We start from the raw sequence: 15,917 nt of genomic DNA, 5'->3' as shown, positions 1-15,917 counted from the left end.
TTCCAACTCCTCTAGCACTGAATTATTAAATCTTGGATTGTACATTGAAATCTGATCATATGTTCGAGCTTATCCATTTATATTAGACCATTAAGTCTTTCTCCTAACTTAATTTCTATTTTTTTCCATTATTCATCTAGCCGGGGAGTTCACTTCTGGGGATATGTCGCAGTAACATCACATTTCAAATAATACATATGTTGAATAAAATCTAGTCTTATGCATCATTGATGAAGGAAAGAAAATATCAGTAGGTTATGGATATCAGGTTTGGGGGTGTACAGCAGACACGGAAAGTCAAAAAGTGTAACAAGTAAGCGATCTGCCCTCACAATGAAAAAGCTTTCTCTTTCACTTCCTAATACTGTTTTTAATTTGTCTGCACCCCTCCAACACACTTTTTCCCTTCCTCGTCTCTTCATTTTCCTCTTATCTCTTTTTAAAAATTTCTTCTTTACTAGGCCTTCAGGCTGAGGACCCATAAGAGTGATCAATATTACCAAAGGCATTCAGATTTCCCATCCTGTCTTTCTTACTCTGATGGCTTTTGTTACCAAAGAAAGGACGTCCACATTCAGAAAGTTGTAACTGGTCTCCTACCTTTTGCTTCTCCCCTAATAGAGCACGTGGGATGGGGTCAGCAAAGTAGGTCTATATGGAGTCCTTCTATGTATCAGTTTGCCACGGTAGAATGACAGCAATCTTATTGATTCAGAGAAGTTTACATCATTTAAATACAAAGTACTGTTTTTTAAAAAGTCAAGATAACATTAGTCCACTCCTTACCTATGGATTGCTTATTGGACAAGAAATTAAATGCTTTTAAAGATATTTTTAAATAACTTGGCTTGAAATCTTTTTTTTTTTTAAAGAAAAGCATATTCACAAACACCACTGGTTTCTAAGATAGTTCCTTCTCTACATATGTATATATAGCTCAGAAAGCTCAGTTAATGACATCCTCAAATAAAACAGACTTTACCTCTGTTGCTGGTTCACTGCCCAAGAGTTGTTACTCTAAGATTTCTGACATACCCTAACTATTATAAGTTCACACTTTCTTGGTAATTTTTTCTCCCCCTCTCTATTCTATTCCAAAATTATATTTCTATCCTCAAACAATTTCAATGTATGGCAGTTTTGTAAGTTGTATCAGTTTGCACTGGTGTGTTTTTCTTACAGACATTGTCTTAAACCAAACCAGGTGTTTCTGTCAGTTAAAAAAAATAAGTTAAAACTATTAGAGAACTAATTCTATTTTTAAATTGTATGTAGTCTAATTATCCTATCTAATTTGGAATCTATTCAATTAATACCCTCATTGTTTAAGAAACTTACTTTTTAACAGAAGTGTTCTTAAGATATTTTATAGCAGCGAAACAAAGTTTTTGAACTTTCGTGCCAGATTTTGCCCTTTAATTAATTTTTAAATATTTATATTTATTTCAAAGCTATCTCACCATTCAAACAAAATTGCCTTTAAAAATTAGGTCCATTTATAATTTTTTCCATTTGTTCTAAAGTATTTTTTTAATAATTCTGGTTGAGCAACTAAGCACAAACCTGGTACTTTTATCAATTATAGATCTATATAATCTTCAACAATAACACATGCTAATTAGGGCACCAATATTTATACCAAAAACATCCACATGACTCACCTGATGATTCAGTAAAGGGAACAAATAGTGAATTGGAACTAAAAACAATATTCTCTTGAATTAAAAAAAAAAAAAGACTTCTTGGTCACAAGATGGCATTCAACTAGGGGAGGTACAATGTTGACAATCACCATATTTAGATTTGTGAAAGCATATGATCGCCAAAGTCCTGTAATACCTTCACGTAAAGCAGTGTCCTTGATTTTTCTGAAAGCACATTAGTAAGCAAATTGTTTCCAAAACCCTTTAACAATGTTCTTGTATGTCCTGTGCAATCCTTATTTTATATTCTTATCTTCATTATCATAGTCTCTCTAACACTCATCTTGGGTCTTTGGTATTTTCTTGAATATACCTTTGGCACCTAGTTTTCCCAATCTGTTTTATCGGTTAATGACAATTCTTTAAGTGATATGCTCCATAGAACATAACTTCAGACACTGAAATCAGACATCTCACTCAAACCTCAAAGAACATTAGGAACCACTTCAAATAATTTCAGGAATCAATCCAACTTGTTAAATAATTATCTTTCAAATTGCAAAATATAGGGACTTATCTAAACTTCACCACCAAAAGCATTCTGAAACATTTTGTCAAATAGTGAATGGTCAACTACTGTACAAAAATCAGTGCAAAGTTTCATCTAGGCAGCCTTAAATGTACTCTTTGATGAAGAAATAACATCATGTAGAACTTCTATTGTTTTCACCAATTTTTGCAGATAAGACTTTTTAAAATTATCAACCTATTAAAAACAAATTTGACCTGCCTACCCTTTTCCTGAGCTTCACAGCCTGTAAAAATGAGATTATAAATAAAATGTAAACTCTTAACTGAAGGCCCACCACAAATTTTAACTGACCTCTAGAGCTTACAGATAAGGCTTATCTGCAAGGCTCATTCTACTAAATTTTACTTTTAAGAGAAGTGTCTATCAAGCCAAAAATAAAAACAAAATAAAACAAAATAAAATGGATCAGTTTGGAGTAATCTGGTTGTTACATTCAGCAGTTAAGTTGCAATATGTTTGCCCCATCTTGAATTGCCACTAACGGTAAGACGAAAATGGTGTCAAACAATTATTTGGCACAATGTTTGACAAGCCAAAGCTTTTTCAGAAAGAACTTATCTTCCCCTCATTGTTTACAGAAAACAAAATTTGTTCCACACTTAATATTTAAGGACCCCACATTCTCAGTTCAATGTCACTTTTTGTTATTTGCCACTAAGAGTGGCAGAATTTGGAAACAGGGGGCTTAAAAGTTTAAATCAGTATAAGAACTTAACCTAGGTCTCCTTGTACACATCATCGTATCTTAAAAAGAGCATAAAAACCTTTGCCTGTAAAGCACTTATTTGCTGCTTTATAGTATGTGGATATATTTTCAATTTGGATGATACTAAGGACTGCTGAGTAATAACCAGGGTTCTCTCCACTCAGTTCAGCATGCATGTCGTCTTTGATCTCAAGTGCACTGGTAATTAGTGCCTTATTTTAACATCTTCACTATAAACAGTTCAGGCATTTAGAAACAAAGTATCAATGAACTTAACGGTTACTTTAATTCATTTTATAAATAAGCAACTGAGAATTCTGCTCCAAATGGCTGCTAGTGTAGCCCATTCCATAAATGGCATTCTCCGAAGCATAAGGCACAATATGATATGAATGCAGCTCTTCATAATAAAGAGACTGAGAACAGCATTCCTGTACCATGAACTTCAGCCGTTTTCTTGTATCAGAATAAGCAGTCTTATAACAGGGAGCTTCTTTAAAGTATTCATAGCTCTCTTTCTCCGTCTCTAGATGTATCTTCCTCAGCAAATTGTTAATTAACACAGACCTTCTTAAGTAGGTTTCTGGGTCTTCAAGAAACCTGAGCTTCTCCAGAGAAAGTTTGAGAATGCAAGTCCTGTCCTCAGGCAATATCAGGTGCTGGAAAGCAAATACATCAGATCTACATTTTAGAAAATGAAAACTAGAGCTTTCGCTTTTGACAAGACTCATAAAAAAGAAAAGATAGTGATAAGTAAACCCTTACTTTTGGAAAATACCCATGGTAATCTTGATGTAAATCTTCTTCTTCTGCATATTTTCTCTTAAAGTAGGCTACTTTCGACGTTGTTAATGTATATGTTAATACTTTTGTTGGATAAGCTAAACAAAATAAAATAATTGGAGAAAAGTCAGATTTTTATTGGGCAAAGTGTATTTTATCATATAAGTTCTACTTATAAAAAGAAACTGTTGACGCTAGAAAATAAAATTCTATCTTCATTCATTGAGCAACATGTTTAAGTAGTCAGGAGCAATTCTCTGGTGACCGAAAAGCCTGTCTGCAGACAAAAGCCACTATTCAGACCCAAAATAGATGTTCCAGGTTAGAGAATTTATTTATTTCCCTATGTAGCTCCTCAGAAATAAAATACTTACCAATCCTCTATCTAATTCTATGCCATTTAATGTCAAAATATGCAAAAATTTTGAAATTGATTCACAAAATTAATGGAAAGAGGTAAGTTAGTTTTTGTCATTCTTTTAGTTAATTACCTAATTTACAAAGAAAATTTAATGTTTCTAGGTTAACCAAATTGATGTAAAAAGGTTGGCAATGCAATTACAGTCTAAAGAAATAATTATGAGTGTCTATATACAATCCCCTATGATTCGGTCATGGTATTACCATCCTCACAACATAGAGGTTAATCATATGGAAATGAAAGGTTTAAATAAGACTCTGACTAGAAAACTTGACCTTGATATATAATATTAGAATGTGAAAATCTTTGTTCTCTCCCTTAAATTCTATTGCTATTAAGAATTCTGACTTGCTTAAGGAAGGACATTAGTGTCCTGAAAGCCTATTTGCGGAAATTATTTGGTTTAAAGGGAGTTCCTAGTGCGAACTATAGATGGTGCTCTTATCACAGAAAACAGGCAAGTTCAAGCTTAAACGTAAAGGAGAAGGAGTCCTGGTTAGTATGTACTCATTCAACCTCAGGGGACTGAATCAAAATAAATACTCATATTTATACATTATCAATTTTACTTTTAATCCACGTCCTCAGATACCTCTGGGTGTTGAAACTATTTGATTCACAAAATGAGTAGTTTATCAACATGTTAAATTTATGATGAAGACATTTGATGTTTTTCCTCTGTCTTAAATTTTAAAAATCTTAAATGTTAAAAATGTGTACTTTAAGAACTTGCTTGTTCTAGTCTTTCTTCCAGTTCAGAGACATCTGTAACACTTCCTGAAGCTTGTAGTAGCTGGATGGTTTTCCTAAACCACTGGGAAAAGCTACACAATTCACACCTAAAACATTCCAAATTTTCATTGATACCAGTATGGACTATAAACCCAAAAGAGTCTTCAGTTAGAATTGGCATGATTTGCAAGGGCAGTAAGAATTTTAACCCGCTGAGCCACCCAGGCGCCCCAACAAGGGCAGTAAGAATTTTAAAGCACTGGTTGGTCTGACCTAAAAAGAGACAAATGTATAATGATTATTCACAACTGAATCGAAGACAATAGTTGCTACGGTATGTATGCAGTCTCTGAGTTCAACAAGAAGAACTCGGTTTATATGGAGTTTTCACAGACTTCAAAAAAGTTGGGGGGAAAAGAGAACAAAATGGAGTATATTGAAAACAAAGAAAACATAACTGAATCCAGTTTTCTCAGGATCTGTTTTGGGTTGTTTTTTTTTGTTTGTTTTTGTTTTTCGGTTTTCTAGAGTTTTTTGTAAACTGAATTTTCTTTTTTTTTTAATATTTTATTTATTTATTTGACAGACAGAGATTACAAGTAGGCAGAGAGGCAGGCAGAGAGAGAGGAGGAGGAAGTAGGCTCCCTGCTGAGCAGAGAGCCCAAAGCGGGGCTCCATTCCAGGACCCTGGGATCATGACCTGAGCTGAAGGCAGAGGCTTTAACCCACTGAGCCACCCAGGCGCCCCTGTAAACTGAATTTTCTTATACGTATTTTTATTTTTTTTAAGATTTATTTATTTATTTATTTGTCAGAGAGAGAGAGAGAGAAGGAGAACACAAGCAGGTAGAGCAGCAGGCAGAAGCAGAGAGAGAAGCAGGCTCCCTGCTGAGCAAGGAGCCCAATGTGGGACTCCATCCCAGGACCCTGGGATCGCCGTGACCTGAGCCGAAGACAGCAGCTTAACCAACTGAGCCACCCAGGTGTCCCTTCTTATCCATATTTTTAAAGAATTTAATCAAATAATTGGCTGAAGCTTTGTGTTATTCTGTGATGACAATTCATTATTGTGACTGAACTCTTTTTTAACTACGTGTTTGATGCCACAGTGGTTCTCAAATGTTGGAGAGCATCAGACTCATTTGAAGGGCTCCTAAGAACACAAATTGCTGGGTCCCGCCCCCCAGAATTTCTAATTCAGTAGCCCTGAACTAGGAGCAGAAAATCTACATTTGTAACAAGTCTCCAGGTGATGCTGAGGCTGGGCGTGTGGGGACTGAATTTCGAGAGCCTCTATGTTAGAGACCTAGACAGGGATGGTAGTTGCACTACAACACCGGTAGAAAAGCAGAATATTCAGTCCATCCACTGATTGCTTTATCATCAGAATGCCAAGCAATCAGCATGATTGATTTTTTTGGTAGCTGCTGCTATTCAGCCTTGGCTATGTTGGCTTCCATGCTGTAGCGTCATGAATAAAGCCAGACTGCCTTTTAACTAAGTAGTGAAGGAAGAATGAGGTCACTTTTCAACATAAATTCTGGGTTCCCATTAAGAAGTATCAATGACTCTTATTAGCCTTATAGCTGGACAAGTCACTGCTTCTTTTTTTTTTTTTTTGAAATAAGGTCCAATGGCTTATCACAGTAGGAAAGGATTGATGAAAGTCTTGGAAAGAAGAATGACTTTACCATAGCAAACATTTTCATCTATACATATTTTGTTCTTCTAACATCTGCTCATTTTATTTTCCAAAGGAATGCCATGTCTATAGCATTGAAGACCAAATTAAAACCTTCCAGTGAATGAGACAAGGCTGGACAGGTGGCAGCTTGGAGAACCGAATGTCAAGGAAACCAAGTGGAGCTCTGGGAAAGGTGTTTTTAATTCATAGATCAAGACCAAAAAATTATCCTTAATGTCTCCAAGGTTCATTAATTAAGATCATGTTTGGCTGTATTGGAGCCACTGGCCTCAGATACAGAATGTATCAGACCCTGAAAACACAGTAAATTCTCAGGGGTCCAGATTTGTGTCTCAGCTCCATGGGCAACACACTTAGCCACTTAGTTTATTGCTCTTAAAAAACACCCCCAAGGGTTGTTGAAATGCTGAAAAGCTTTCACAGCTGGTACTGGTTTGACAATTACCTCCTTGCAGGCTGTTTAGCTATTTGCAATGTTTTTGGCATAAATGTTTTTGGAGGATGCTTTTAGCCACTTTGAGGCTAAAATATATAGCAAACATAAGTTCCTGCATCTGTTTTCTTGGCTGGATTGAAACTCAAAAAATTCAGAGCTGGAAACTAATTTATTGACTACCTGAGTCATCCTCCAAAGTATACAGATGAGGAACCTGTGGCTCAGAAGGGCTCCATGATTTACAATAGTTGTGTGGCTACAGGTTTGGGTTTTGAAGTCAGGTGGTTGAAGTGGGTTTGAATTTCCAGCTCTGCTGTTTCCTAGTTGTGTGACCTTAAGAAAATTATGTAGGCTCTTTACAAGTCTTATTTGTGAAGTGAGGCTAGAAATAACACTGGCTCATAGGACCATTGAAATAATTCATGGAAAATGACTGGCACTGTTCCTAGCATACAGTCAGTGGTCACTCAAATCCAAGCTCTTATTAGTGCCAATAAGCACAGACCTACCCCAAAGACACAAATCCCAGCCTGGCCTCCTGTCTCATCGCCCACCCTCCCAGAGATACTAGATTGTAATTGGAGAGTTAAAAGACTACAAAAGAATATTTCAAATGGTCAAGAAAAAAAAGTATAAAACAGGTGCTGCAGTGACTCCAACAAAATGTTTCTGGATTTATGGCCACTGATCACACGTTTGGGGTAAAGGAAATGTAAATTGTTTTTGAAACATCCTGATGATCATTTGGAGAATTAAAGTTACTCTAGATTTTCCAAAGAAATTTGCCTGTTATGATCCAGTAAACAGGGGCAAATCTGTCTGTATCGTTCTCCCATAACTAAAGAGCTAACCTCAACCCAGCCTTGACATAGACAAGAAAAAATAAAATGACTTTATGTGTTCATTTTCAGTGTCCTAAGTTCCGAGAACAGGATATAAATTATAAAACTGAGTTAGGCTGAGCCTATATTTATCTCAAAAGGTAATGCTGGCTTGGATATTCAAATAGATTTTAACGCTGTAACCCCCCAGGGGCATATAAAATATCTGTGCCCAGCTTAATGTATTTCATACATAAAACTCCAAGAAGCAACAAATGAGAAGTTACAGAATAGAATGACCACCTCTGTCATTAGAGTTCCAGCAGAACGATTTATACACATTTTTTAAATAAATGTTTCAAATGTAATTACAAATGATTGCTCAAGCGCTCTTCCTATTGTTCCACTCCTGCCTCCAGACAACTGAAATCCTATTATTACACAAGTGATTTCATTAGGTACACGGCCCAGGGGCAGTACATTAAGGAAAGATCATCAGCAAATTAATTTACAAACTCTTGGAGAGAACAGACCATAATAAAAGGACAAGAGCTGTCATGGCGATCCAGTCTTTGTCTGAGGTTGAAAAGCCCCAGAGACGGTGAAAAAGTGATGAGTTTTAACGTATCTTCATTGGAGTAACCTTTCTATTCCTTTCCCCACAACACTTTGAACTCCAAAAACTGAGCTGAGATCCTCCTAGGAGATGTGTCCATCTCTAGCCACAGACAACAGAAAAGTCTGATCGATGGGGAGAAGAAGGTGGGGTCTAGTCTCAGACGCACAACTCACATGTTTGGTGGACAAATCGTGGGCCCCGACTTCCACACTCGCACTGACTTCCCTTTGCATAGTGTCAGCCTGGCGAGAGCCTTAAGAAGTACATGTCCCTACCTGACTAAATAATGTTTTGCTAGTTGCAAAGCTTACAGACATCCTCCCTTCAGGGCCACTTTTGTTTAGAAAGAGCTATCCCATCAGTCACCATTAGCTGCCTTCTTCAGTCTTGCCACGTGGCTTAAAATACTTCAACAGGATTTTCTAGTGCTGTTCCACAGCACCAGTTCAAATGCCAGCTCTACAAGTTATTTGCCTAGTGACACCGGGCAAAGTATTTAACCTCAAAGAGCCTGAGTTTCCTCTTCAATTAAATGGTGGAACAACATCAAAGTCATGGGCTGTATGTAAATTAAGTGAGATGCTGTTTTAAAACACTTACTCAGGGGGCGCCTGGGTGGCTCAGTGGGTTAAGCAGCTGCCTTCGGCTCAGGTCATGATCTCAGGGTCCTGGGATCGAGTCCCACATCGGGCTCTCTGCTCGGCAGGGAGCCTGCTTCCCTCTCTCTCTCTCTCTCTGCCTGCCTCTCTGCCTACCTGTGATCTCTCTCTCTCGCTATCAAATAAATAAATAAATAAATAAAATCTTAAAAAAAAAAAACAAAAAAAAACACTTACTCAGTGCCTGTCACATTTCCATGTATTTTCTACCCTACAATGAAAGTTAGGTGTTGTGAGGGCAGTGATCTCATTTTTGAAATCATAGATAAGTGTCCTATTAAGCGGCACTGTGTTTGCTATAGCAGGACATCTGTCCTCTTTTCTGTGTCAAGCGCAGGACCGTGAAACATTCACCAGTGCACTCAAGAAGGCAGACGGAAGCAAGTTCAAGGCTGCAAAGCTGCTCCTATAGACCGTTAGTTTTGTGATAGCAAGATTCCATCAATTTTATCCCTCAAAACCTCTTGCCTGGCACCCTTCTAGATAACATATTCTATGGAGCAGAACTCAGTGCCAGTTTTTAGCTCCAAATCAACGGAACAATCTGTTTCTTCAGATTTATCCTCCACTCCAAGCAAAAGATGGACTCTGCGGGCAGTTTAGAATTAGCAACAAGTTGTAGCTCCTGGAAACGTTTCTTGGGAACTTGCAGGGATACTGACAGGAAAGGAGGTAGAAGAGTTTCCCCCAGACCAGCAGCATTGTCTGGAACTGGATTCCATCCTGAATAGAACCCAAGCATAGGTCTGGACCAGTAAATAAAATAACACCCTTCCACAGCCTACCTGTCTTGTTCCACTGCTGATGGCATCTGCACCAAAGACAACATTATTAAGTGGGATATGGCCAGCCGTGTAATCATGAAGTTACTTGAGTTGCTGCACCAAGGCCTAACTTCTGCTATGGTCTGGCCCTGTTAACAATGGAGACCAAGTGCAGTAATTTTCATGGGGCAACTTTGTGCTTTACCTCTCCTCAGAAGCACGTTCCTTTTTTGAAGGATGATGCTCCCTTTCACTACATCTTTCACCTTGGAAAGTGAGAACGAATCAGAAAGGAAAAGGGAGAAGCAATCATATTGCAGGTGCAGGTTCCAAGAAATATCTTACTGACAATGTTGAGGGAGATGTTACAACTTCCTTAGATACTCAGGTCTGTTGCTCAGAGAGGAGGGTTTTTCAGTTCCTTGTAAGTAGACTGCAGAGATCTTTTGAAAAATTCCCCTCTTAATCACCCTCATTGTCGTCCACTTTGACTACCTTCAGGTTAGGGTGTATTGCTGAAAACATTTAGCCTGGTATACCAGAACGGTTGTAGAAAAACATAGAATGGGCTAATCATTAACTTTACTCACCAAGAATATAGGAGAATTTGCCCTGGAGTTGGTGATTCTCTGCCCTCACTCATTAGCCTAATTTGTGTCACCACGCAGAGTTGCTCTGGTGGTGAAATGTCCTTCACTCACAGGGTACCTTCCTTCTAAAGACTATAGGTGTTTCATTAAATTGCATTGTGCTCAACTCAAACACTCCTCTTTGGTTAACAGCTGGTTTTATCCCACACGGCAGATATGGAGCAATGAGCCAGACAGCAGTAAACAAGCAGCACCTGCAGACAGAATTAAGACTCTAGGCTCTTGAGTTGTGATTCTCTTTGCAATATCCCCAACTTCTATTGATATTCATACCCCGTGCTCCCTTTTAATAATCATTTAAAAAATAACACAGACTCCAGAGCACCACCACGGAGATTTCCTTCAAACCTTCTAAGCCTCACTGATGTTTAGAAGACTTTTGCATTTCTCCCTGCCAAGAAGACTTTTTGTTGCACTTTATAATATGAAAAAAAGCTTTAAAAATTCTAGTTTTTTAAAGCTATATTATAACCTTGAACATAACATTAGCAAGCCCTCAGTGGTTTTTATTAATGCCCCCTTACTCCCCACACTGAGAAATATCGCAGTGAACTAGACAGCTCTGTTATTAGCTTGTTAACACAAATGTAACCAGGAAACGTTCTAAAAATAATTATGTTAGACTAAATAGGGGAAACATCAAAGTAATGTATTGACACTAGTTAATCAACTTCTTAGTTGGGTGGGGGTGGGGAGGGAGGCAGTGGTTGACAAGGATCAGCTCCTCCCCCAAATGGCAGGTGTCTTAGTGGTGAATGTCCATGGTCAGTTTACCCCTCTGCTTCTGAAATCATTATTTTCTTTCCCTTTCTCTAGGTTTCTGAAGCATATTGCTCTGACAGATAGAGCAGTCGGAACTGGTTATGCCTCAGCTTTAGAGCTATTGTAAGGGTGTCGGTGTTTTGACAGCTAAAGCCAGCTGGCATGAATCCTCAGTGCAGAGCCCAGGGCTTTGGCGTCTTGATCAAACCTTTCAACATTTCCCCATGTTTCAAAGCATCTTCTAAATCCCAGGAAAGCAGCACGACATAAAATTAAACATGGAATATTCGTAGACACATAAACACTTCCAAATAGAATATATAAGGAAAAACTGAAATTAGAACTTGATTTCAGTTTTAACCTGCTTGATCTCAGCCTTATGTAAGCCCTACAGCCCCAAGTGCAGCCCTCTTTATGACTCGTGGTATGTACAAGCACAGCTGGGGTTCCCATTGAGAAGAGCAACTAAATCCTTAACCACAAATCAGTGGAATTTTTTTTTTCACACCCTTCCTTAGGATCTTCCAATGTCTCTAGAATTAAATGCTTATTTTATAGTGATACCATTTGATTTATTTTTATTTATTGAAAGCTAACTGCCACATAACATTTTCTGATGAATGACTTGAAACAGGTATGTTCATCAAAATTACACAGTACAGGGGCGCCTGGGTGGCTCAGTGGGTTAAAGCCTTTGCCTTTGGCTCAGGTCATGATCCCAGGGTCCTGGGATAGGGCCACGCATCAGGTTCTCTGCTCTGCAGGGAGCCTGCTTCCTCCTCTCTCTCTGCCTGCCTCTCTGCCTACTTGTGATCTCTGTCTGTCAAATAAATAAATAAAATCTTCTTAAAAAATCACACAGTATACATTCTGCACATTATACATTCATGATAGAATCAAAATTAAAATTTAAGAATGCTTTTCACTTGACCTTCTTGATTGCAATAGTGGTCTCAATGAAAGGGCAGACCTGTTCATGTAAATTAAAGGGCACTGAATGATTTTTAAACTCCTATGCATATTACATAAGAGATGGGATGCGTATAAATTACTAATGCACAAGACTAATGTATATACATGAACCAAGACCTGTAGCTGCTTTCCTCAAACTTGCCTTGGATTGATAGTATGATTAGAACTCCACATACCTCTCACAGAAGATGAAAATCAATCTTACTGGTCTCCTTGGATTTGTTTCTTATCATAAAATATAATAGTTATAATGGAGGAAGGAAAAAGGGGGGATGGTGCTAGAGGTTAATGATGGCTTAAATAGTCATAGCTAATGCTTCAAGTCATTAAGCTAAACATATTTAAATAAGTGGCTATGGAGACCAGTACTTTTAAACTATACAACGAGACCAGGATAAATTTTCAAATAGGTTTCTAAATAAAATGGTTCAATTATTTATTTTTACAAACAGAGGTAAAGTCAGGGAAGAAATGCAGCAGGCTCTATTTTCATGAATTTGATGGCAATTTTGCTAGGCTGCTTACCTACAGGAACTGCACACAGATAACTCAGTACATGTGAAAGTTAAATACAGCCCTGGAGGGCTGAGCACTCATGAAATGACTGTATTCTTTCTTGAAAACTTGGTTTGGTTTAAAATGCTTCACACTCGTGAGTTTCTATCATCATGGCCCGAACGCAAATTAAATTTTTGAAAAACACCATGGTCTCCTTTTGCAACTTGGAGAGTTGTCTTCATTTCCTTCATTCAGACATGCACCCGTTTGCTCATCAGGCTTCCACTTGACATGCTCCCCAAGGCAGGCTACCTAATTTGGCCCAGTCTATTCACATGGGTCTTAGAGAGGAAAATCTGCCAGCCCACAAATGTCCTTCCTACAGAAAACCTCTATTGACTTCTACCCAGCAACCATGTAGATAAACAACTCCTTATATTGATTTTGTAAGTCATGGTAAGGCTACATTAGCATTTATTTCTCTGGATATATATTTAGACAGTAATTTCTTTTAAGCTAGCGATTACCTGGTAAAGTTGCATCAATCTGAAAAGTATATTTCTAGGACAGCTTCAGAAAATCTGGTAAGAGTTCCCCTTTGCACGGCGAGCATTTCTCACAGCCTCAGGCTCATGAATGACTATCTGAGGTTTTGAAACACGGAGACAGATGCAAAGAACATCGCAAGAGTCAGGACTGCACTGACTTGAACTGGTTATCAAGTCAGGAGAATGTATGTAGGAAGAGGACCCTATCAAAGATGCTCGATGTGGGGCTCTTCTGGACCAGACAGATAAATAGATAAGCCTTCAAGCACACACAGTTACTTTAGTGTTCTCCAGATTGAATTTAAGCATAAGGAATCTTAATTATACTAAGAAATTTGGAAATAACTGAGTAACTGAGTAAATCAGTAACTGATTTCACCAATTATTTACAGGGAGATTATCTTGGGGAGATCATCAGCAGGTTGGTCTAAAAAAGAATCAGAGTCAGATATACTGGATTTGCTTTTAAAATGCCAGATTTTGTATAATTTCAAGAAATATTCTCTCTAAAGTAACAATCGGGCAGTTAACTACAAACAGTAACTCAATCATTCTCCTTAAGATACACTACTTCTCACAGGATTTGAAACAGTCAAATGGTACTTTTTCTTTGAAGAGAGTTTTCTTTAAAGGGCCGTGCTGAACTGCACCTTTTCTACATGGATGTATGCTTACAGATCTCATCATCTTCTATATTTAGAGAGATGAGCTTTCCAAAGGAAGATAGGCAGCCAATGAGGAGGATCCCATCAAAAGAGAGGTGAGTTACTATGGTTACTTTTCAGGAGATTGAGTAACAGTGAACAGTGAACGGCTGCTCCCGGCCAAATGGACCCTTTCCAGAGCAGGACCTAAAAAGACTGTTGCTCCCCATACGTGTTGATTCAATTAGTCCAGACTACACGATGTCATCTGAGCCTTAACCACAGGCTTTCCATGGGTGCTTACTGCTTCCAGCTCTCCTAGCCACACACAGGCAGCGAAGTCAAAGGAAAAACACGGAGGGCTGAAAACTTCCAAACACACACCTAGTAACGACGGGCAGGGGAATCCTCGAGAACCAATGTCATGATTTTTTAAAAAATGAAATCAGGTTATTCGGGACCACCACCTGGCCGTTTTTCAATCACTGAGGGCGCAGTAGGATCCCATAACAGTCCCTATCCTCACTCTCAAAGAAACGGGTCTTTTCTGAGCCTCGGGGGAGGGCACATTGCTGGAGGAGTCCAGACGTACCTTGCAAGCTGGGTCCACTGACCGGGAGATTGGCGCATGCACCTGTTTCGTAGAGGCGCGGGGCTCGGTGCTCCCTCCCGCTTTTGCGGAGCTGTCACTCTTCAGAGGGGCGCTGACAGCGGCGGCGGTGGTGGCAGCGCGACAGCGACAGCGGCGGCAACTGCAGCTCGGCGGGCAGCCCTGGCTCCTGCAGGTCGGTCCCTCCAGTCTCTGAAGCGCCTCTCGCTCGGGGTTCGGAACGCGAGGCGGGCGCGCAGCTGCTCTCCGCTCGCATTGGACCAGAGGGAGCAGATGTTACCCGGTTGCTAGGAGCGTTGCTAGGAGGCAACGACGCCCCTCCACAGCTCGGGAGCAACTTTCCTGCAGGTCGGGTGCGCCGGCGGGGGCTGCTGGGAGCTAGGTTTGAGAACTGGAACGAGGAGGGGCAACGAACAAAGAGCCCCAAACAGGAGGGTTCTTTCCTCGCCTAAGTAGGGTCCGGAGAGCTGGGGAGCTGCGGGTGGGTGAGGGGCGCAGCTCGGTGCGCGGGCCTTCGGGCCCTGCTCCGGCGGACCTGGGCGAGTGATGGGGACCGCTCCTCACCCAGTCAGGGTCACTCGCTGCAGGCCGGCTGTAGCTGGGTGTCCCCTGGGATGATAGGGTTTAGGAATGGGAGTGGGACGGCACTTTGAGCGGCTGAGGAGGCAGCAGAATTTGGTCGGTGCGTTTTCAACACCGAGATCCACTGGGATGCTCTGCGCCTTGGTGCAGGACCCTAGCAATGGGAAAGAGGGAGGAGTGTGTGTGTGTGACCTGGGGTGAGGCTTGTGGGATGAAAACTACAGGAACTTTTGTCTTCTGGGACTCTCCTCCCCAGCGTGTTCCTGTTTGCGTCTTCAGGTTTGCACTGCTGATAGATTTTGAAGAGGGACGAACTAATTGATGAAAATCAGACCAGAGTCTCATCCCTTTACTGGCTATTGCTGCCAGTACAGTGCCAAAGATTTCAGAAAAGCGACCCTGTGGGCTCAGATACTCCCTTTATGGTGTGAGGAAGTCTTTAATTTGATCCAATGGCTAATTAAAACTCCAGGTTAATATGCAAGCTTCTTTTTTTTTTTTTTTTTATTTGACAGAGAGAGAGAGAGAGAGAGATCACAAGTAGGCAAAGAGGCAGGCAGAGAGAGAGAGAGGAGGAAGCAAGCTCCCTGCTAAGCAGAGAGCCTGATGCGGGGCTCGAACCCAGGACCCTGAGATCATGACCTGAGCCAAAGGCAGAGGCTTAACCCACTGAGCCACCCAGGTGCCCCAATATGCAAGCTTCTTTAAACTAAGATATACAAAACGGAAAGTACTTTTGACAAAGAAGGTCGTTCTCACAAAGGAGAAAG

The 15,917-nt window shown here is 39.9% G+C and overlaps 1 long non-coding RNA gene across 1 annotated transcript; it reads right to left on the bottom strand.

Moving 5' to 3' along the window:
• Positions 1–128: 128 nt before the first annotated feature.
• Positions 129–14,781, bottom strand: LOC123943239. Its single transcript, XR_006818601.1, has 3 exons — positions 14,548–14,781; positions 3,707–3,822; positions 129–3,600 (listed from the first exon to the last, which is right to left on the bottom strand). It is a non-coding gene; the product is annotated as an uncharacterized LOC123943239 (long non-coding RNA).
• Positions 14,782–15,917: the final 1,136 nt, after the last annotated feature.

Source organism: Meles meles, chromosome 6 (genome assembly GCF_922984935.1).
Source record: "Meles meles chromosome 6, mMelMel3.1 paternal haplotype, whole genome shotgun sequence".
NCBI classification, from domain to species: Eukaryota; Metazoa; Chordata; class Mammalia; order Carnivora; family Mustelidae; genus Meles; species Meles meles.
The sequence above is the reverse complement of the archived record's forward strand: the minus strand, read 5'-3'. Positions and strand labels throughout refer to the sequence as shown.